The sequence below is a fragment of the Haliaeetus albicilla genome, chromosome 6, assembly GCF_947461875.1.
Source record: "Haliaeetus albicilla chromosome 6, bHalAlb1.1, whole genome shotgun sequence".
Lineage (NCBI taxonomy): Eukaryota > Metazoa > Chordata > Aves > Accipitriformes > Accipitridae > Haliaeetus > Haliaeetus albicilla.
Genome location: NC_091488.1, coordinates 10962940 through 10987149, shown reverse-complemented (window position 1 = coordinate 10987149; position 24210 = coordinate 10962940). Strand labels below are relative to the sequence as shown.

Below are 24210 nucleotides of genomic sequence, written 5' to 3'. Positions count from 1 at the left end.
ATACTGCTTGGGTTTGAGAAAATACAGGTATAGAGTGGCTTACAGTGCTCACGTTATTTTGTTTGACCTTTTTATTAGGATTATTCTTCAAGTTATAATGTCCAGTTAGTCAGCTACTGGGTGGACAGGCTGAATAGAGTCCAACTTTATAAATGTTAATGCACATTATGACCAGCCTTGAGTAATAATGGATGACAGTATAACATTCAGTCAGAGAGGACGCCTGAACCGCTCCAGTATGACTCTGCTATGTACTTTTGGGGAGGACATACACAGTTCTCAAAAACAGGGAAGAATCTGGTAAATGCAAAAAGCTGGTGGGGGAATGCAGCTTTGTTCTTCCAAGGAAAACAACAGGCAGAGTCTTAAGAGATGGCTTCTCCTCCTAATTAAGTATCTCAATATGTGTGATACCAAACCTTCATTTTGAGATTTGGTGGCTTTCTGCTTCTGAAAAATCTTACCCTTAGTATTCAGCCATTTTGTAACCTTTACCTTATTCCAAAATTGAGCCCTGCTATGGATCTTAAACTAGAAAAGTGAAGCAGTTGTGGATTGATACTTACAAAAGTGAATGAGGCAGCAGCAATCCTCTAATCTTGTAGCTGTTGAGTTAGTATGAATGATACTTGTCATACGTCCCTGTAAGTATGAGCTGACATTTGTTTATTCCTTGCTAATTTAAGCACGAGCATTGTCTCGTAAAATTGTTTAATCCTTAGTGGAAAAATATAGGCACTTTATCAACCAGTGATGAGAATGAGAATTCTTCTGCTCTTTATTTTTTAATATAATTATTTAACACGTACATCTGACATTTGGAAACTTAACTGAAATTAGTCTCTCTTAAATATGTTTGTCACTTAAGATTTAAATGGGCTCCAGTATATTTGTTTCATGTAGTGGAGGAGGAGGGGAAGTAACATTTGAAAGTTATCACCGCTTGCCTGGAAGTATACAAATGCTACCATATGTCCGGAGGTTTTACATCATTTATTAAGATGAGAAAATAACCTCATCGTTTGTACGTTGAATAAGACTAAAAGGAAAAAATCTAAAAATGAAGTAGTATTTCTCTGAGAAGAGTGTTGTGCAGTTCATTCAGTGTCTGAGAGTTAATAACAATTGGCATTGGCTAGAGACACAATATTGCAAAAGAGCAATACATCAGGTATTTTTAAGCTGCTCTATGAACAGGAATACTTTAATGTACCAGCACCACTTGTCTTTCAGACTTGACCGAGCAGACGTATTTTAAAATAAGTTTGTTATAGTATATTTTTAATCTCACCTGCTTCCGAGAATGTTTGTTTGTGGAGGCATGTAAGTGGTTAGCTCTCCTGGACTTAAATGCAGGACAGTTGGAGCTTGCAGGAAATCAAAAGATTCCTGGGCATGGGGTATATATATTCTTGCCAAACTTTGCTGCATCTGTGTCGCGGGAGCACTGCTGTGGGGCAGGAAGGTGGAAGCAGAGCTCTTGGTCTACCTAAATGTGCAACCTTTATTTATGTGTATGTTTTGAATATGTAGCCAGCATGCCCTTCATGGCCACTGGTGTGGGTGAGCACCGAATGTTGATACTGCATGTGCAGCGATGCCTGGAGTTGGCTTTGGGAGGGATTTAACTGAAGGATTTCCCTTGTGAAAGAGTGATTTGGGCATTGAGGGCAGGGGGTGTTCAATAACAGAACTGATGATGTCCCTAACATGAAGGAAAGAAGGTACGCTGGTCGCTCTTTATCTGCTTTTGAAGGGTTTAGTGGCTGTTTGCACGTGTTTTCCCAGTGGAGGTCTGTGAATGAGATCTTTAGGCAATTGAGCAAACAGGGAGCTTAAAGAACTTTGATGAGAAGTTACCAAGGTGGCACTTCTGGGAGTACTGGCCAGACAAACACTTCACAGATTATACAGAGTTCCCAGTGGCTTAAGGAATGATTCAGGTTTGTCAACTTAATTGCAGTAATGGTTGTGGCATGGCTCCCTTTAAAAAGGGGGTGGGTGCATAAGAGAAAGGAAACATGAGGGGTATGGAAGCAGGGAAGTCATCCTTGCAAACCTGTTAGTTACTCCTGGAGCATTCTTTTTTTGTCTTTAGTTGCTGCTCTGCTGTTCGTGCTCTCTCCTACATGTAGACGCATCCTGTGCTGGTCCTTCCTCTCCAGCTACAGGTTGATAGGATTTCCACAGGAGTGTTTTACAATTGTCCCTGTGTGTGTGGGGGGGTGATAATCGCACAAGGGATGTTATCTTCCAGTGCGATATTTGCCAAGGTTGTCCCTGAGAAAACCAGTAAGGAAGGACCCCGCCAACCCAACCTTCCTACAATGGTGATTGCAGAGTTGATAGCATGAGGATAAGGCAATCTCTGCTCGTTTCTCCAAGCCCTTCCTAGCCAGATCTCCCAAAGATTTCCCTTAGGACAAGATAGCTGGCTTAGAGCAGAAGATTTAGTATTGCTGGAGTGCTTTTTGTCTGGAAGTGAATATTTCTGTTGGACTTTTCCGCATGTGTGTGGAGTAGCTCTTCAAGATGTCATTTGTGGTCATTTTTTGCTAGCGGAGAGGTTCTGCCAGAGCAGGTTTTCAGCCATAGTCGTGTGTCATAGCAGTCAAGGTATAAAATGGGGACACGTACCCAGAGCTGGCTGTTCAGGCATATAACTGGCTGGCTGTTCAGGCCAGTATTGTCCCTCCTTAAGCACCTGATTGCTGGGCAGGTCTAGGTCACCTGGCAATTCTGGTTTTGATTCTTGGTTGGCAGCATCTGCAGAGGGGTCTAGGCTACTTGTGGAAGCTAAGAACCATGGATTGGGAAACTAAGCGTCTCAGCTCTGTGCTGGAGGAGGGTAGCTGTGGCTTGGATTAAGGCTGTACATCTCTCTCTTCTAGGTGAAGTGTGGTTGGGAGTTCTCCGAGCCAGGCTCACCATGTTTTGTTGCAACTTCTTGCAGGGATGATTATGCTGGCTCTTTTGAATATACTTATGTGGCACATAGAGGTTGGAGAGAGTGGTATTATAGACCAGGCTCTGCTTCGCTGCCTTGTAAGGTATGTGTTGGCAGTTTTGGTCAACATTTTTCAGGGACAGTCTGTGAAGCGCAGCTGTCCAGACTGCCTCTGGTGCGCCCTGTGGGGAGGAACCAGTTGGATCCTTGACTTTCTGTCTTCCAGTTGGGGCACTCTCAAAATGCCTCTGATTGTGTATGGTCAAGGAATTCAGCCTCGACAGAGTTGCTGGTAGCATGTTAACAGGGTAGTGAAAATGCAGCCCTGCTTGGCAGGACGTGACCGTTGTTAGTTCACTGGTCATAGAGAACAACACTCTGCCACTCTGCAGTTACTCTTCAGTGCAATCTGCTTGCAGTCCAAAATACGCTGTTGTATGAGTGAACTGACTAATTACTTTGGAGGAGCTATAACCTTCCCTCCTAACCCTGCAAATTCTGCATGCAAGAAGGGGATTCCCTTCTGAATTCCCTGTCAGCTGAGCCCCATAACACAGGGCAAGAGCGCTGGTCCCCAAGACTTGAATACGACCCCATTCTCAGGGGGGCTCCAGAATTACCTTCTGCAGTAAGTCGAAGGATGGATGAAGAGGAGGACAGGAAACCTGCTGTTATTTTTGATATGACACAAAGCTCTTTCTCACTAGCTTTTGGCAAGTGAGAACACTGTGTAGATCTGGAAATAAAATTTATTTAAATTGTCCTAAATAAAAACAACATGCTTGTCAATAACAGCATTTTGATTTAGCATCCAATATTGAGCCAAATTTGAAATTTATCTTTTAGGAAGAAGTCCTACCTCGGCATCTCTCCCTTTCCTATTGCTCTTTTTTTTTTTTTTCAGTGGGAAAATCTTTTGAATTCTAGGTTTTTTGAGAAGTGTAGAATACATTTTTTTATCCATGCACTCCACACAGAAGTACTGGTGTGTTGTCAAAGTCGTATGGAGATTGTTCATCCCGATGAAGTAACTATGAGATACCCATACATTTCACTTGACTCCAGATATGGAGGAATTCCATCTTGGCCGAGTAATACAGCATTTCTCAACCTTTGGGGCAAAGGAATTTTATAAGGTGTTTTTTGTTTTTCCTTCAGTAATAGAACTTGATTTGTTTGAACTTTTAATAGTTGGGATAGGAAAGGGCAACTGGCTACATCCCATTTTTCAGCTTAGAGAACTTATATGGAATTACTGTTTGTGAATTTTAAGTGATATTTAGATTGTTAAAGAACAAAGGGATTAAATTACATGATTTGAATCCTCTGAAGTTTTTCTAAAGATCTGAGTATTGTTTGGTTTCAGTACGCTTGCTTTAGTGTGTTGGTTAGAGCTCTTCATAAACAAAATACAAACATTATCTTTATTACTCACAGTGCTGCTGCATACTTGCGGTTTAGGTTTTGCCAACTATTTGCAATGTATAGCCACAGACTCTGTCTGGGTGGCATAAACAAAAACAAAGTTGGTCTGTTCCTATCAGGACTTGTTTTTTCAATTAGGTGCATTAGTGTATCATTAGGTAGAGAGGTAAGAGTATGCCTGTGCGTGTGACTCTTCTCTAGTCTGAAGTGGCAAAAAACCACATCAGAATAGATTTACGTGCATCTTATTAGTTGTAAGCACCCACAGCATGATTAATGTTCTACAAGAGAGACAGACAAGACTGTCTCAGCCCCAAGAAGCTTACAGTCCAATACTGATAAGGCTTGCCTTGTAATTTAGGAGGTGTGAAATTAATTTTGTGTTTATTAGTATTGTGGCCCTCCTCTGGATGTAATTCTGGGTGCAGAAGCCATTGTACGCATATAAATTAGCCTGCAGAGGCTTCACTAATCCATGCAAATATAACACCTCCTGTTAACTGTGTTTAAAGTGCAAGATCAGAATTGCCTCTCTTCCATGTTAAGACCTCTCCTGGAACATGTCTTAAAACAAATTTCAAATAACAGATTTCAGGAATCACACACTAATTTAAATGCTCACATGGGTATCCATTCTGAACTCACTAAAAATCATAGTCCTGGACTGCCTTTTAAAGTCAACAGGGCGGGGGGGGGGAAAATTGCAGCGGAGGGCAAGCAATAATATGTACCCAAGGCTGTACTGTCCCTATGAGTTCTGAAGGAAAAAAGCTCTGTGTTTTATTATGCGTTTAGTGGTGTATTATGTTCTTGACTACAACTGCAACTTCCTCACAGTCATTCCCCCCCCCCCCCGCCTTCCTATAGTTTTCCTTCATAGATTTGGAGAAACAAAATATATAATCATGAAGAAATATTTGTGCTTTGTTTTTGATCATGTTCCCATCCCATGCTTCAAATTGTATTTGCAAGTGTTGGCATTTTCAAATGGAATTTCCCATCAGTTTTTCTTGAACTGTTTCAGCAATTCTAGAAACGTACAGGATGTGTGACTTTTGAAAGCAAAACAGAATTTCAGTTTTCAATAGCTACTTTCAGAAATATCTCTTAAGCCATTGAAGTAGATAAGTATTAGTAATGTATGTACATTGAGTTTGCAGGGGGTTTTCTACCAAAATCTGTGGTGTTTAGATAAATCCCTAAAGATTTTGCCAAGCACATAAATGTATTTTTTTTGTACTTGGATAAAAATTACTCTCTACCCTTGATCTGTTTTTGTAGCCAAAGTGGCTAGGTAACAGGATCTCTTTTGATTTTGACAGTGAGGAAGTTGAGAAGAGCAGGTAGCAAAGATACTTTCCAGCAACTAGTTTAAAGCCTCATAGCTAAAACATACAAAATTATATTATATATGATAATAATACTATTCAAAAAGTGATTGGTATCAGGGATCGGAGCGTGAGAGCTTTCTGCTTAATGTCTGGGAATGTTACTGCTCTGAGCTATATTGATACAGAGTGATTTTTTTGCCAAAGAAAAGTGCTCTTTTCCTTTATGAAGCTATCTGTCTACCACCTGCAAGAAATGGCAGCTATTTGCTATGGAAAGCTGGGAATTAACTTTACCAAGGGGTGTGTATCATATGGAGGACAGTTAGCAGTCGTACTAGGCTCTGCCATTGTATGCCAAAATAAGGAGGAGGAGCATTTGAGGAGTTTGGTTTATGCACAGTAGTTGAGAAATAATTTAACCAGAAATGTAAAAAGAACCCCACCACCTGTGGTAATCTATACTGTTATGTCATAAATAAATATGACCACTCATATGGTAAAGATGCTGGTTTATCCTTCAATAAGAGATATTCAGCATCTTCTCTGGCTAACTTCTGGCAACTTGCGTTTTATATCTACTTGAAGCTCATTCTTCATTCCAAGTAAAAGCTACAGTTAGGGAACATCAGTGATTTTTGTCTTGAGGAAAGTGAGGGAGAATTGACCTTCCTTGAGATTGGGAATATAAAGAAAAAATTTCTTACATGCTTATTATACCACCACCCTAGTAAGCACTCTCAAAATACTGGTGACAACAGCACGGCACTGATCTCTTTGCAGGAGAATTTCTATTGCTATGTTTTGAGCGATTTTGAAGGTTTGTCGGAGAGTTTCTATTGCTGTGTTTCACAGAGAGATTACAGTCTAATAATCATTCGGTCCTGGGTGGTTTATTGCAAAGCAGTCTTCTGAGTTATTTTGTTCCTCCTCGCATCTGTCCCGCGTTGTGAGGTAAGAGTGAGACGCTTTTAAGGCTCTGATAATCTTCATGAGACATGTTCGAATATGCCTCTCACCCAGCACTGATAAGTTGGCTGGGCTTTCATACTACCTGGCAACTGACAGAGGCTTGGGTGAAACTGGGTACTGAGCGATACTGACAAAAGGGAGGGACAACTTCCACAAGGTAGCAAGGAAGTTGCCTGGCCAGCAGACTTAATGTTTGAGACGATCAAAGGGGGCCTTCCAGCAGGAGATTTGAGGGAATTCGCACGTGCTGTTGGCCATGAAACTTTTTGACCACCCGTGGGCAGACCGCCTGTCCGCCAGGTCTCTAAAGTGCCCCTTTAGTTAGTGGTAGATTGACTGTTCTTGAAGACCACCAGGAGACGTCCACAGGAACGAAGCTGGCTCGCCCGTTGGCGTGAACATCGATGGGGTGGCGTCAGCTGGCAGCAGGCAGGAGCCCCAGCCACCCCACCGCTCCTGCCGGAGCTCGTGACCTTCAGCCGGTGTGAGAGCAGGGTGAGGGTAAGACCTCGCTCCAGAGTGGGTGTTGGCTTCCTGTTCACAGGCCAGTTTGAATGGGGATTGTAAAACACATGCACGCACACGTTATTCCTCCTGGGGCTTGGCTCAGGTTACCCAAGAGATCTTCCATTTTCTTCGTTCCCCCACATACGCCACTGGGAAGTCACAGCAGCTGCAGAGGTCTCCGCAGAAGTTTTCTGTCTGTCTGGGAATCGTGTCTTTAAGGCTCGTGGTTCAGCCGGCTTCCCGAACATGCTGTACACCAGTCCTTTCTACGGAGATTTTTGCTGGGCACGTGCAAGAGTATTACTATGGGAAAGATCTGGAGTTGTTTAGGGGGAGGAATTGATTCCAAATGATGTCTTGCTGGAGCTTTATTGTGTTTTTCAGACAGTGAATTAAATACCGTTTTCTCCATACTAGGAACTTGGAGGTCAAAGACTCACTACCTTTTTAGTTATCAAAATTGGTGGTTTCTTACCTAGTACAAAAATACATATGTCCTTGGTTATCTATCTAGCTAATAATTAATAATGCATGGTTTTGTTTCCAAGTACCTATGTTGGCCTCTTTAGAAAGAGGTTTTATGTTCTGAGCCCCATACGGTTTTCCCAGTATCGCATATTTAAATGGCTATTCCAAAGTGCAAAAAGTCCAGTGTCTAACACACACTTTTCCACGACTTTATCTCACTCTTACAGGAAGAGACAAAGGGATATTGAGTGGTTTTTCTGTTTGCATTTTTCATTAAATAGGTTGTCTTTATTAGAATCCCTAATAAAGCATCTGTGCTAAAGTGGTAAAGCATGCACTCCATGGACTTTCATCCTCAAGCTAGCCCTGACTGATGAGATTACATGTAGTCTAATATCTACTTTTCATTATTAACAGCAGTTCTTCTGCCACTGGAGCAAAAGGGCATCTAACAGATTAAGCAGGATTTGATTTAAAGATGCTAATCTTTTCCTCTTACAGTAGGAAAAAATAAAAAGGAAGAGGAAAGTAATTGAAAGGTTTTAATTCCTGAGAATTTTTTAAATGAACTATATTGATTAACAAAATTGCTGCATCTATGGCAGAAACTTTTTAGAAGGTGGCAGTAATTCTAATTAATTTTTGGTCTGTGCCACATATTTGATGATAGCTCTGATTCATGCTATTATATTCTCTCTTCCTTCACCCACAGCAAAACAAATTTAATTTGATTCATACCCTTAAGAAAAAAAAAAAACACGCAAAATTACTCACATGGTTATGATTCAGCTCTTGGCATAAAACCCTGTCCTCCTCCATCCTCCCCTTCTCCCACCCAAACCACCCCCACCCTCACCCACTGTATATTTATGTCACTGTAGTCTGAAAAAATTGAGTAGCTCTTTAAAAACAGAGCAAATGAAATCCTTCTTCAAGCTGCTGTATTACTTATGTTGATACGAGTCTAATAAGACTTCCTTTTCACAAGTGGTATGGAGGCAGCAGCAGTACTCTGTTTTTCATGTTACTTTAACAGACAACAGTACGGTATTGGTCTTGAGACGTGCTTGCTTTTAGCAGTTTAGCAAAGCTACAGCAAGCGATGCTAAAATTGCTCAAGTACTTGTATTTGTGAGTCTGTCTTTCAAAAAAAAAGGAAGATTTTTGAGGAAACCTTATATAGGGATTCTTGTTGAAATGGAGTACCGGAAAAGCTTACCTTAATATTATTTTTGTCTTTTTCTTAATTAGTCTTAATGATCTCACTTTTAGACCTTAACAAGCTTTTCCCCAAGAAGAGATAGCAGTGTGTCCTGCTTCCTACAGCTTGTGTCAGATGCCTCTTTGTATGGGTGATGGCAATCTTCTGTCTTCACCCACCACTGGAAGTATGAATGTTACGGCTCTGCTCACCATTGTATCTGACAAGCCTTGATTCCTAAGAGCTGAAGGCTGAAGAGAGCTCAAGTTCTGTGATCAGACGCTACAAGCATTCAAAGGAGATGTTTCATACATGAAAAAGAGATGTTTACAGAGATCTGATATGTAGAGGTGATGCAGTCCAACAAGCTCAGTGGAAATCAGCAGCAGCTCAGTGCCTCTGAAAGTTGACACGTGTGTTTATGTATATAACACTGAGCACAGAGGACTTCATGCACACTGATGCTATGAATCACTCACAGTAGCTACCACAACTTGTGTAAGTTGGTGGGAAAGTGTACTTCTAACCAGGCATGCTAACGCAGCCCTTCCACTCTTAATGAAAGAGACAAATAGGTGGTAGCTTAAGGGTAGAAATCAAAGAGGAAAAAAAAGATCCTCAGTGCCTAGATCACTTGTTTACCCAGAAAAGATTAACTTATTAACTTACTAGTTAAATGATGCATGTTTCATTAGCTCTGTGCTTACAGGCTTTACTTTTTCAATAAAGGCAAGCGATATCCCAAGAAAAGGAAAGGGGATCTATAGGGGAGAAAAGAGAAAATTCATTTCTTCCTCCTCTCCCTAACACCCTGTGCTTCCGTATACGTACTATAAGGAAACTATGGATATATCCACACATGTCCACGGTCTGTGACTGTGTACCTAGTTCACACGTCCCAGTGATGCTGGGTGCTTCCCTGTGGGCTGGGCTCTTCCCCTCCGGCAGAGGAGGGCCTTCAGTGCAATTAGCATTAAGGGTGGTGTCTGTTTACTGTGGAGCTCACTCCCCTCCTCAGGGAAGCTCGAAGGACAGAGCGTCTGCTCTTTTCCCCAGTCCTGAGGTGACTTCCATACTTTGAGTCCTGGTCACAAAGTACTGTCATGAATACACTTGACCTGGAGAGGGAACGGTGGTCTGCCCGCATGGTCTCTTTGTGGCCTTTTCGTCTCCTTCTCCTGCATCTTTGCTTTATGCAAGGTGGGAACTGTCTAGCTTGGGCTGTCTAACTCCATATGGAACAGGAGTTCCTAAGGTGTGGTAGGTGGTGGCTGTTGGCAGCACTGTGGGGTGCTGAAACCTCGGCTGGATCAGGCCCCCTTACCTGTGTCATCAACTGGATGGCCCCTGTGTCCGATAGCAATGATGAGCATCTTAAAAGGAATCAGGCAATCCACCCCTTGCGTTTGGACCAAGACACAAAGGTGAGAAAGTCAAAAGGGAAAAATAGGGAAACTTCCCTATTGGGAGAGGAGAATTGCTGAGTACAGCAGGAAACAAGGCTCTGCTGGAACAATAACGAAAAACAGGTCTCCTGAGGAAATAGTCAACAGAGTAAACCGTAGGAGAATAGGTGGGCACTTTTGTCTGTGAGGATGCGAGGAGTGCGCTGAAGAGAACAGTGCCTTCCCTCTCACATTCCTCATTCTCTCCCTTCCTGCTCTAATCGTGTTTCTGTGTTAAAATGGAGTACCCCTCTCCCAGAAAGTACAACAGACAGAATCCAGCTGAACTTCAGTCATGTTTGCATAGCCAAGTTGCTGAAATTAGACCATCACTGCCAGCAATTCAGTGATGCACCTTTCTGCGTTCCTTTTCTGCAGTAGGACAAAAGTCTCAGCCTCTGACCCTAATCCCTCTAACAAAAGTTAAAAGGCTATCACCGTAAAATATACTGACTTTACCAAAAAAGTCTTTCTCAACAATGAGGTCAACAATGAAAGCACGCCTCGCCCCATTAGGCACCAGCTGCTATCATTTTTTAATGTTATGTTTTAGCCACATAGAAGGTGACTGCAGATCATCCAGCTCGGCATTAGGTTGGAATGAGATGCACAGCGTGCTCCAGGAGATGGAGCGTGGGACAGGGAGCCAACAGCTCCTTAGGTGCAACTTGGTTCCTGATAGAAAGTTCTGTGATGTTGGTCAAGTCATTTGGCCTCTCTTTTCTCATTTTTCAAAGGAGACTAAGGTCTACCATTTCACAGGGATATTATGAGAATTTACCTTCAAATGTACTTCTGAGGTATTTATAATGGTTAATCAGCTTTTCCATTATGGAGTACTTATGTTATTTGGCTGGCTTCAGCCACACGAATTCACACAAATGCTATACATAGAATTCTTTGGTGGAATATTTTGTGTTTGGCTCATCTGAGTCACAGTTTCCATTCAAAAAGAACAGTGAAATAATTTGATTGCTTTAATCTAAATTATTTTCATGAAGAACCTCATTATAAATGCTTTGGGAAGAACTCAGAGATGAAGTGTGATAAAATCATTAGGCTTAAATATCAGAGTCGAAGGCAGATATGACTGCTGTCTACCAACAAGCTGCAGAATGGAAGAATGGGGGCATTTGTGGTATAGCACAGGAAAAGGAAAAGCACTGTTCTAGCAAAGAGAGGACAATGCTGATCATTTGATGTTGTGCCAACAGCTGGCCCTGAATAAGTTTAAGATGGAAATTTTGAGAAAAAAAAAAAAAAAAGGTCTAAATCATCAGAAGCGACTTCTGGAACAACCTTCCAGAGCAGAGGAGAAGCTCAGCTTTTTTCAAGAAGGAGATACGGTCACATTCAAAAAATCATCAGAGAAGTGTTGGCCAGTTAGCTTTCCAGTCCCTAATTTCTTCAGCTACACCTGTTGTTCTAGGTCTCTTCTTCAATTCTGTTATCTATCATTAAACTTCCAGCAAGAGTGGGCAGTTTGTCTCCCATTTTTTAAGTTAATAGAAATCCCATGGCCATTTTGAGAGAGATTTCCTCACTGTCCCTCAAGAAGATGGAACATGTAACTCACCGTAAGTTAATCTGACTATCTGTTACTTAAAATCATTTACTGGCTTAATGGTTATGACAGGATAAAGACTAAAATTTTGAAGTATTTTGATATCTGATATTCTAATCAAATCACTTTAATGAAAGATAAAAAATACCACCTGAAGGTTAAACCGTATGATCATTTTCTTAAAAAAAAAAAAATTGCAATAGATGAAAACCCAATACTGAGTTTTATATGCATACAGTGCAAGTGTGAAATTTTTATTAGGTCATCTGCCTTTAATTAAACATAACGGTTTTTTGTTATCCTCATGCTATTCTAGGATAGGATGTTTTTGTCATTTTATGGTTTCATTGGGCTATGGAATATTCCAAACAATTTGAAAATGTGGTTAGATTAGTTTTCCCTTGGGTTTGACCTCAGTAAACTTATCTTGCAGTAAAACTAGATTTCTTTGTCTTGATTGCGTTTATTACCTCAAGCCGGTTGTTGTGTGTTTAATTAATGTAATGTGAAAAGGGGGAGAGATTGGGTGTTTTCTGTTCGGTCAGGGGGTTTTTTCCCCTACCCCCGAGAGCAACTTTGAGTCATTCCTCCAAGAGGTCCTACTCCCCGTTGCTAAAGACGGCTGTTGTTCTGTGGAACAGGAGGGTGGGGGAGAGGCGATTTGAGTCATCTCGACTGGTTTGTCCTGGCATACGTTTCCTGCCCATAAATTGGGATCGGCAAGGCTTGTCAGCGGCAGGCAGCCTCGCCGTTGTTCCGGTTGTGCCTCGGATGGCATTCGCTGCGCCCGTGTGATGTTCGTGGCCACACGTGTTTCTTCAGGGTAGGAAAATGGAGATGAAGCGCGGCTCGGTGGCCTGTCCCCAGGCTCGGTGGCCTGTCCCAGGCAGGCGCCGAATGCGCTCGAAGGTGTCGGCCTGTGTTGCTGGAGGGCTTGTGGGCAGGTGAGGCTTTCGGTATTGCTTTTAAGCGAGAGTCTGTTCCTTACGTGCTATTCATCTCTTCTCGCGGCGACTCCTCAAAACAAAAACGTAAAGCGTTAGTTAGCATGGGCGCATTTTTCTGGCAGGGAGAGCCGGTAACTGGTAATTGTTCAGCGCCTTTCCATAATTCCCTTTTTTATCGACTCGGCTGCACGCAAAAGTTTTTCAGACCGGTGCCGGCGCACCTCTCACCACCAGCCTTTGCTTTGCAAGCCATTTCCACCTTATACCTCGAAAACTCTTCGATAGATTTAACAAACGGGGGCTTCTTTCCGCGGTGAGGCGGGAGGTGCTGGTTTTCGCTCTCCCCCCCTAGCCCCAGCCCCAGTCCACCCAGCGCCTTGGCAGGGGGAAGAGAGCGAGGCGATGGCCGCGATGGCTGTGTAAACCCAACCTCGGGGGCGAGGATTAGCGTAATGTGCGCCAGACATTCCTCCCGCGGAGATGCTGGCCGGTGCTGAATGCGGCCGTGTCTGTGTGAGGCGAGGGAGTTTCCTGCTTTAAATCACCAGCAGGCTCCGGCTGGGCGTTCCCGCTCCCGCTCGCTGCCCTTTTTTTTTTTTTTTTTTTTTTCCTTCCCCCTCAATGAGTGTCCTTTGTGTAACCCCGCTAATTCAGAAAAATTCTGCGCGGTAATTGGAACTGCCCCGTCACGTGGCTGCCGCCCGCCGATTGGCCGACCTTAATTGGCGGGTCGCTATAAGAGCGGCGGTGCGGCGGCGGCGGGCGCGCAGCCCCGCTCCGCTCCGCTCCCCTCGCGGCCCGGCCCGCAGCCCCGCTCCTCCTCTGCCGCCTTCCTCCTCCTCTCGCCGCCGCCGGTTGCGGGCTCGGCCGGAGGGCCGCGGGGCTCTGCCCGCCCCCCCCCCCCCCGGCGGGGGCTGGCTCGGGGCGCACGGGAGCCGCCTGTCATCAGGAAGCGCCGCTCGGCTCCGCTCGGCTCGGCACGGCACGGGTGAGTGAGGAGCGGCTGCGCCCGCTTCAGGGGGGATCGGCGGGCGGGCGGTGGTACCGGGCTCCGTACCGCGGCCGTGAGCTCCCGGTTAGGCGAGGGCTGGGAAGGGAGGGAGCGCACCTGGGGCGGGGGTTGGGGGGTGCTGGGGGTCTCCCCGCTCCCCCCCCCTTTCTCCCCCCCTTTTCGTGGAGGGGGAAGTTTTTGGGGGGTTTTTTTGGATGTTTCTCGGAACCCCGTCTGGCTAAAAGGAACTCTTAGCACGTGTGTGGCCGCGACTTCCTCGTCGTGGCTGAACTTCTTTCGCCTTCCGTGGAAGGTGCGAGCGTGGATCGGCGGCGTTCAGGTGTGAGCCGTAACGGGCGAAATGTCCGCCGTGGGCCGGGGTCCGGGCTCCTGCCGAAAGGGGAAGGCTGGAGCGGCAGGCTGGGCGAAGTTTGCTTAGCTATTGTTTTTCGTGCGTGGAAACCGAAGTGGCTTTAAACCACTAGCGAGGCAAAATCGCTTGCTCGCTGCGTGTTAAAACTAGATACAACTCCCCACGTGCCTGTTACTTAATATCCTCCGAAGTATTTAGAGAAAAAATGTGATATAGTTCAGAGGTGTTATTCTCTTCAAGGCAGACATGTAGCGTTACATGTGTCTCTCGATATTCAGAATGTTGGTTTTTACTCCTGAATATAGTGTGAGCCTAGAAACTCTAAAGAAACCAAGTTACCGTGTGGGTGCATATGAAAATGGTTCTTTCAGTCTTATTGAAATACGGTGTATTAATTGTTACAGCGAAAACTGCCTGCAAGTCAGATGGGAAACAGTAGTGCCTGTAATATATTGTAGACCTTGCCTATTGGTTGGTAAAGAGTGGATGTATTATGTGGAAATGGTAACTTATGTTTCAAATCTGCTGTGAACTTGGTGAGCTTTATCTTTTACTTGCTTTTTGAGCTGTAATAGTTACAGGTTAAAAGGTGTTATCCAGAGTATGCCCTTATCGGTTGGTCCTGATGCATAAAACACTGGTTTTCTTATTTTTAAATCTCTTGCTTTCATCTGTCTCTGTTTCCCACATGAAGATTTCTCCAGAAAGGAAAAAAAGAAACTAGCTAGAGTTGAGATTACATTTCTGTTACGAAGCTTGTCTTAATTGTTCAAAGGCCTTTCTCTCTTTCCTAATACAATTTTCGGAAGCTCTTTGAACAATGCTGTATTTAAAAATAGAGCTCAAGGTTGTTGTGTAGCTAAATTTGTTGCAAAAATGAGTAGGAAATGTCTAATAAGAGAAGCAATAAAAAGAATAGATTTTGAGATAAGCATGTCTTCTAGAGGCATTGCGCCTTTGCAAATCGGGAAGACTGTAACCTGACTTCTGCTGTCAGAGTCTCCTTCTTGGCTCAGGTGTGGCTGGATACCACCTAAGGAAAATGCTCTGTTCTCAGGCTTGAGTGAAAGGCTCTGAGGTTCTGTGATTGTGGTGGGGCTGGGGAGCAGCTCCCTGCAGCTGGGTACGTTTTTACTTATAGATTTACCAATTAAAATTCCAGAGGAAGAATTCATAAGGTTAGCATTCTTGCCAGAGGTCCCCCTGCTCCCTTCCCCCCACTCTCATGAAAATGAAAAGCACATACTACTCTGCTTAAATAGTCAAAGCTTGAAAAAATGTAACTGTGGTCTATTTGTTGTCCATTAAGAAAATGATCAGCTACCTCCCACTGGGTTTCACTCACCTGTTTTGAAATACTTGTATGAGGTGAAGACTGACTGATTTAAGCATAAACTGAAATTTTGGGAATTAAATAAACATGTTCCAGTCTAATTCTGTTTAGATCATGTCTGTTACTTGTATTTTGGTTTGTGTCATACTGTTGACTGTTCCAGTTTATTCATTTAAAAAAAAACTTACGTTTTGTGGTTTTGCATGAGATCATATACTACATTTTATGCTCATTCTGTTAGTATGTTTTTGCTGTCTGATTTTTGAGAGCATATATAATGAAAATATTTGTTCTAAAAAGAAAACACTTGGAATTACAAAATGCTGGGGGTAATCTGAAATTAAAACTGCTACAAGTAAATTGTGCTGTGTGTCATGATGACTGTTTTTATTAATGATTGCAAGTGGTGGTGTTTGACTGATAGAGAAGGGCAGACATGAGATATGCATAAAACTAGCTTTTTTTACGGTGACAGTTGTAGTCTGCATCATCTGGCATCTTAGATGCTGAAAGGGTTATGTGGCTGGCTCACTTCTGTCCCTGGTTTATTCAGTTGTTTAGTAGCACTTCAGCAGTGGATGGATTCTGTAAAATATTTTGATTGTGTGGATGGCAAGATGGTGTGTATGTGTGGAGATGCTTGCCTGTGTGATACAACAGTGCTGAAGAGTGTTACACAGAGTTGTCAGATAATGGCAAATTCTGGACTCCTTATTAATTTTGATGTTCTTAGACAATGTGCTGGTGCATGCCACGCTTCTCTACTGTGTCACACATACATGCACCCACCTCCTGGACACAGATAGCTTTTTCTGACCAAATGGGTTTTTGAGTGAGGGAGATCAGAAATCATTATAATAGCTACAGGGACCCATGGAAACTTCCAATGCATGGTGTGTGCCCCCCCAAACTGTAGCTATTATAATGATTTCTGATCTCCCTCACTCAAAAACCCATTTGGTCAGAAAAAGCTATCTGTGTCCAGGAGGTGGGTGCATGTATGTGTGACACAGTAGAGAAGCGTGGCATGCACCAGCACATTGTCTAAGAACATCAAAATTAATAAGGAGTCCAGAATTTGCCATTATCTGACAACTCTGTGTAACACTCTTCAGCACTGTTGTATCACACAGGCAAGCATCTCCACACATACACACCAACTGGTTAGATTTACATAGGTCACTTCAATGTCTGAATAGATTCCTCCCCCCTCCCCAAAATGTGGCAGTGGGGGATTGCTTTTGGTAGTACTATGATTCACTACCTCTTAGAATGTTATTCTTTCCCCTGCCCAGAATTGTTTTTTGGGTTAGCTGTTAAACCTCTAGATAGCTTTAACTCGGGGAAAGCTTTTAATAAGCAAGGATGCTTGTTTCCAATCTTTGAAGATATGTTCCATTTGTTATATAGTAAAGGGAAGGAGGAGTTGCCCCTTGGTTTACTTATCTTGACTGCAGCTCTCTGAGCAGTAAGGGTTTTTTTTCCCCTCTATATTCTAACTGAAAACTGGATTCTTTGTGTGGAAGCCATTCTATATAAATGCAGAAACATTTTGTTCACTTGTCTGTGACCTTAGTACTGCAGATAGTTCTTCTGCACCTATAGCTGTTAGAAATGCAGTGTAATATGACTGAAGTAGTTTTCTTGGGGGGGTGATCAGGTTATGTCTGGATTGATTTGTTCTTACAAATTACTTCTCGCAGCAAGAGCTGAAGTGTTGAACTGATGTTACTTGTTTCCTTGGGATTTGTGAGAAAGGAAACACCTTTCAAAATACATGCGTAAGAGGTGTAGCATTTGTATAGGCTTGTGATAGGCTGTTAATATTGCTTTAAACATCTTATTGAAAATCCTCAACACCAAAAAAAAGTTAAACCTAAGCTACTGGATGGGTAGACTGAGGTGGAGTGTATATCTAAATACTCCTGTCTTCTATGCACATGATAAATGTAATTATAGTGGCTTCAGTTTGTAATGCCAAAACATCATTATCCACTCATTTCTGTGAATATCTTGTATTGCTCATAAAGGCTGATGAGGAGTAACATTTAAATAAGTGATCTACTGATACAAATAGCAGTATCTTAGAAGTTCAACAGTCGCAGGACAGAAAATCTGTTTTTATGGCTCAGATGGATGAAGCAAAGTTTAAGAATGAATTGACTCCAGAAAATTTACAGAGTTGCTGCATGGCTTTGAAGTTGATGATGGAGTGATGACCTACAAATAGAAGGTGTGAAAATGAAAGAACTGTATGGTGCATAAGAAGTTCTCTGGATGATCATCCTGCCCAAAGGCTTAGGCTAACAGTTCTTAAGCAAATCCTGATAGCTGTGTTTCTGACATGTTCTTAAACATAACTGACACAGGCATATAGTGCAATTCCCTGCAGAAAAGCTTGCCTTCTGTAGCCTTGCCTAAGCATAAAGATGCTGCCTAACCTGACTACTCCTAGCGATAAATTTGAACTGCAACTAGTTGCCCAAGAACAACAGTTTAAACCTCCTTTTCAAGCTGATATGCTTGTGCACTGTTATATTCCCCTCACTGTTTCAAAGAATCAGATCATCTTGTTGCCTAAATAGAGCTTGGGACTGGTTATGGCTCACAGGAGAGCACTGTCTGTAATCTAGAAATTATTCTGTTTCTACAGAGTCTGATTTCTTTTTAAAGGTGAAAATTTTCATCTTTGACTATAGTATACAACGTTGCTGGATAACAAGCATCTAAGTTTAGGGAAGTATTACACTCTATTGGCACAGCTCATACTATGTATTATAGGATGGGGTATTGAACCAGGGAAACTGATGATCTGACAGAATTATTGCCTAGAAACACTGAGCAGGCAGCATGTTTCTCAAATGGAAATACTTGCCTACTTTTTGTATACCCCTGTTCAGATTCTTCCCTACTCCTAATGTGTGCTTTAGTGCTCTGTTAGAGCACATGATGGTTGATCTGTTCTAATGTTCACTCAAGAAATAAAAGAAGTTTTATAGGCCAGAGTAGTTCTGTTGCAGGTTTTGCTGCTGTCTTGCTGATCACACTCAGAAGCCATGCTTTTACCCTAGTGTCATATGCACATAACTTAAAACATTTGGCTTTGTCCTGATATCCAGCCATGCCAAACTCTTATTAATGCATGCATCCATGTTGATAACTTCTGGCTGTCCCCAGAGATCTTGTCAATGAGGGGGGTGGGTGGGTGGGAACAACCCTGTGTTTTGAATATGTGAATGCTTGTGTTACAGCAGTACATGCTTGCTTTTAGTACTAGACAGTAATGCAGGTCTCCCAGTGAATCTGCAGATTGGGCTTATTCCCTACATAATAAGAAGATAAAATCAACAGCTTGAAGAAAAAAATTGTTGGCCTTTGAATGGTCATTCTAAACTCCATCTTCACAACTATATGCCTTATACGTGTGCGAGTAGCTTTCTGCAGACTTTGGGGGTTCTTTCTTGCACGTTGGCTTGTGCTATTGAAAAGTTATGCTGTGTAGTTAAGTGATGAGATTTATCTGTTTCATAATCATCTTGAACCAGATGTTTCACTTTTCTTCACCATCAGAAATATCTACTATAAATAGGTGCATAGTGCTGTGCAGTTTTGTAGCTGTCTTGGTTGTGGTGAAACTGTGTGTTTATAAATCAGTGCTCATTTTAAGAGCAACATCTGGTCTAAATTTTGCAGCCAGCTGTTCACACCTTAAGGAAAATGTCACAGGTCTGGATGACTTGTGAATAATTAAGTATTTGTATTTTACTAATCTTTTGCTGCCCTTGCCCAACAAGTGTGCGGTTGGGCAATAAACATGAAATGGTTTCTATTAGCAAATGCTGTCTGTATCTTCACTGAAAATACTTGGAGTAGTTGTGGTTTTGAGGGGCCTGTTTTGCTTTGTCTTTTTAATTTGTACTGGGGGGAACAGACATTGAACAAAACACTGAATAATACCATTGAAAATATTTAAAAGAACAGACTTACACTTCTATAACATTTGTACACAATCTCACTTCATATTTTGGGCTTAGTTAAAAGGTATGATACTGTGATAAGGAAGGTTTGGCATTTGGAGGTGTGCTTTGCAGAATGGTGTTTGAATGCTTTGAATGGGACATGATCATGTGAATATGAACATATGATGACATTCCTGGTTTTGTGTAAAAGCAGGAGGTATTTGCCAGTATCCACCTGCAAGCACAAAGGGGAATTTTGTGTGCTAGCAAATTGGAAATTAAAAGAATTGAGAATTTGGTCTCTTTTTTAGGTGTTTCCTTAAATTAGTTAACACATGGAAAGATAAATTTTCAGGCAAATCTTGCAAGTTGGAAAAGTTCTAACCAAGTTCACTAGTTAGTAAAATGGCAACCTTTGCATGGGGGAGATCTTCAAGTAACATCAACAAATATTTAACTCTTCAAACCTATGGCCTTATTTAAGCTTCTGAATGAATTCAGGAGAGGAGTAATATGTAAATACTCATCATTAATGGCTAAATTTGTAGTACCACTAATCACTTAGTGCATAATTCTTCCTAAATCAGTTGAGTGTGTCTCTTCAAAAGCTTGTGGGTATTTCTTTAGGTGCTTGATAAGTAAGTGATAGTAAGTGTTCTGCTGGATACTGTTTGGGCTTTGAGTATGTGTGCTAGTAGTGATCAATTTGTACTGTAGTTACTAATAAGCCTCAAAAATGAAGTCTGCACTTGATGGTAGTCCCTAGTGAATGAAAAAATATTGATATTTTCATCAATAATTGGCGCTTCCAATTTATGTCTAACAATAGCAAACCCAGCCTTGTGGATGCCAGCTCCCTAAATGGGCAGGTATTTTGTCATACAAAATGACATGTAGGCAAAGTGCCTGATGTGCCTGGTGGGGTTGGGTGGGTGGTAGCTGAAGGAGGCATGCTGCGGCACCAGCTTCTGTAGCTGAGCTGGAGCCCTGGCTGGGAGAGGTCTGTCCCTCTGCCGAAATTCCTCAGGGGAGGAAGGAGTGGATGGGAGGCCTCCCTCCCCACAAGCAGCTGTGGAATGAGGATGAAATCCAATGTTTATTCTTTCTTCCGGAAACTATAGGAAATGTAGCACTCACATAAGTTGCATAATAGTACTTGCAGTTGCAATAGGGAGAGTCTGAGTAGGACACAAGGAGGGTGAGGTGTTAGAAACTCTGATGCTCTTGGAGAGGAAAAACTGCAGTATGGGCTACGAAAGTATTAAACTGCTTTACCAGGGAACTGCCCTGATCCTTGCTTAGGGGACTTTTTCTTCTGGTTTCTGAGCATCCTTCAAAGGTTTTTGACCTTTAGTTAGTAGGTGCCAGCTAAACAGTGCTGCAGTGCAGTGTCGTTAACGCTTGGGAGTTAATTGTTAGTGCAAGTAGACAAGAGGATGTGCCTTGTGGCTGGGGTGAGGAACTGGAAGTCAAGTGACTGGTTTGTTTCCACTCTGCTGCTGGTCTGCTGCCTAGTGTAGGCAATCTTTTGGTGGAAGCTGTCTGTGATTTACTTGTCCCTTTTTCTTTCAAGGGAGTTGTTCACTTGAATGCTACTAGTTGTCCTGTCTCCTTCACTGTTGTCAGCTGCAGTAGTCCAGCTCTGCTTTGTGATGCTTGGATGTCGGAGAGGTTGAAATGACTGATGATATCCAAGCTTTCCATCTTGATATATAGAACATAAAAATGCTACCCTTGGTCAAACAGGTGCAGCATGAGCTTGACTCTTAATAGTGGCACTGCTTTAGCTGGGTGATCGCCTGCCTCTCTGGAACTGCTTAGAAACTGTTAGTTGAGGAATATCAAACAGGTCTCACTAAGACCTTCTGTTATGCAGTAGCTGGAGAAGGCAAAAATCTCACTTCACATCCAGAAAACCAAAGTGCTTTCTCACTGGTTCATGGCTGCAGGAAGAATGAACCTCTGGGACTCTGAAATCCATACGCAATCTTAGTGAAAGGACACTGTCAGGATGATGCTCAAAGTTGCAAGTGCCTTGCTGGTTTTGTTCACTCATCTTCGGTAGGCAGAATGATGGGGAGGAATGGTTCACTTCTGAATGTGAAAGGCAATGTCTTGTCTTCTAGTAGTTATTAGTAATAGCAGCAAGGTTATTGTAGGAGATACCTTTATGTAATAAAAACTGAAAAGTACCACTTGTTTCTTATGCCACAAAAGAAACCTCTTATGACTTACCTGTCTAGATTTCTCTTTCTTGGAAATGATGTATTTTAGTAGCACTGTTATATAGCAAAAATTCATCTGAAAAAGATACGTGGATCATATACTAGAAAATGAGTACAGAAGGTGGCATTATATTTGAATAAGAAATGTCTAATTGCCTCTTAACTGTGAAGTACCATGGCATGTCTTGCTCTCCTGTTAGGCACAGAACACATCTGCTAGATTATCTGATCTGGTAGGGAAGGGGAAAAAAGCTGTATTGACAAGCTGAGTGCTGTATTTTCCCCAGGAGTTTCTGCCTGCAGAGGTGCATGTTGTAGCCAGAATGCCCCATGAATAATGTGTAACTTCAGAGATTATGACTGGTTTGGTTTCAACACCTTCAATATACTTTTGCTGCCTGATAAATTGGCCTACTGGAACTTTCTAACTTCTTGGCTGAGGTTAAGAGCATGTAATTCTGTGGTGGAGGAGCAGTATGCAATTCAATACCACATAAGTGAACGTCAATTAAAAAGTGCCTAGATATGGGCAGGGAAGCTTAGTCAAATAAAATATTCCTTTAGGGAGAAAAAAACCCCACCAGAACAAAACACTTGTACACTGTAGATAAAGCTGCTTCTTTGTGACAGCCTGGAGAGCCAAAACCATTGGAAAAACTATTCCTGGGATGTCAGGTTAACCTTTAAAAAAAGGGTTGCATTCAGAAGCCTAGTTAGATATGAGCAGCAGAGGTTCTAATGGATATCCTGAGCAGTGTAGTTCTGTAGTCAGACCAAAGGTATTTTCTTCCTGGAATCTGGCATTTACCTTCCCTAATTTGCTTGGTGCAGAGTTGCTTCTTTGATATCTTGTGCTTGTAAGTGCAATTTTTGTGGAATTTAGGAGATACGTCTTATGCTTTGGGGATGTGCTGATAATCAAAAATTGTTAAAGGAACTTGCTTAGCAGACACCTTGATTTAAAAACAACACACCCACTTCATTGTGATGCTATTCAGGGAAATGATTCAGTGCAGTTTCGGTGGGTTTAAACAATGGCTTAGTGGCACACCTATTTTGTAGAAAGCTGACTTTTAAATGGGATGCCTGTTTTCTGCAAGTCTATACATAGCTAACAGCTGCAAGGTGATACTTGGTAGTATACATGTCCAGAGCCTCCTTCATTGCATACTATTTTCCAATGCACTGAAGATTGCCAAGTGAATCGGAAATATTGGAATGATTTGTTGGATCCTTCAAGTTTCACTTTCAGAACTGTTTTATCTTGTAGTAAAACATAACTATGGATGAGCTGATTCACACACAGTATGTACAGTCAAGTCCATTTGAAATGGTACACTTGTGGTCTTTTTTCCACTCTACACACAGTTTCTCATAGCATGCTAGCTCATTTATCTTTATCTCTTTGTTCATGGCCAGTTTGAGTTGCAAATAGTAAAATACACTGCGGAGAGCTCATGGTCTTCAGCTCAGCTCACAGTCTTCAGTTCTGTACATAAATTTGTGTTCAGAAATGGAAATAGTAGAGCTGACACTGACAGCAAGTGGCAGGCTGTAGTGATAAAGATGCATTGTGAGCACACCTTCATGCAGAGTGCTGGCATGTCAATACAAAAATCCCTAACTGAAGTCTCTCAAATACAATGAATTTTGACTGCTTTATTCCTGCCCACGTGCATCTCCGGCACACATCTGAGAGTGACTGTGCAGTGGATGGGTACTGTACAAATGAGTCAGTTCCTGTTCCTTTGGCTGAAGCTTCGTTAGGAGTTCTCAAAAAAGTATTTCAGAATGTGGATGTGGTCAACATAGTCATTTTCCAGGCATCTTAAAGGAAACCCACATCAACTGTGAAAGTGAACTTTGAACTCCTCTGTCCTGCCACTAACAGAACTCTCGAGCAGTGCTGGATGGGAATGCTTGTTTGCTTCAGTATGTTTTCCCTCATAGTTTGCACTTCTTGCCCTTAAGATGAGGTGCCTGGTTATTTTTCAGGAGAATTTCCAATGATGCGTCTGTGTATGACTGATTCATTACTCCACTGGTGGTATGTCAGCTAGACATTGTAGTTAGAAACAGCTTCTGACAAATTTTAGGCCACATTTAATTGTTCAGCACATGTAAGTAATACTGAAACCAGTTAAACCCACTAGAACCTGTAGTGTTAGTTCCCAGTTGTTATGGCAAGATACGGTACAAAACACTTGTGCTGCACCTCCTAGGATTTAATATATAGCTTTAGCTGAGTAAGTTCTCTTGAAAGCATCAGTTATTAAAAGGGGGTCTCTCTTTTTGAGAGGTGGATTACTTTCACTGAAAATGTTTGTCTTGTACTCTGAATCTTTGCCTCTTTAGAACGGCTTAGTTTTAAACAACTTTACTATAGTCTTCCTGACTTTTGCAGTGGATTTTTTTGTACATGTGCTACTTGTGATTATGTATACATTATGCAAGCTGGGAATATACCAGGATCCAGGCTCTGAATGGCATTATCTCTAAAGTGACTGTTTTAATACACTTCCTCT

The 24210-nt window shown here is 42.2% G+C and overlaps 1 long non-coding RNA gene across 1 annotated transcript; it reads right to left on the bottom strand.

The window, feature by feature from the left end:
- Nucleotides 1-9139: 9139 nt before the first annotated feature.
- LOC138685646 (uncharacterized) lies at nucleotides 9140-13813 on the bottom strand. The gene is made up of 2 exons (XR_011324994.1): nucleotides 13235-13813; nucleotides 9140-12874 (listed from the first exon to the last, which is right to left on the bottom strand). It is a non-coding gene; the product is annotated as an uncharacterized lncRNA (long non-coding RNA).
- Between the last annotated feature and the right edge of the window lie 10397 nt (nucleotides 13814-24210).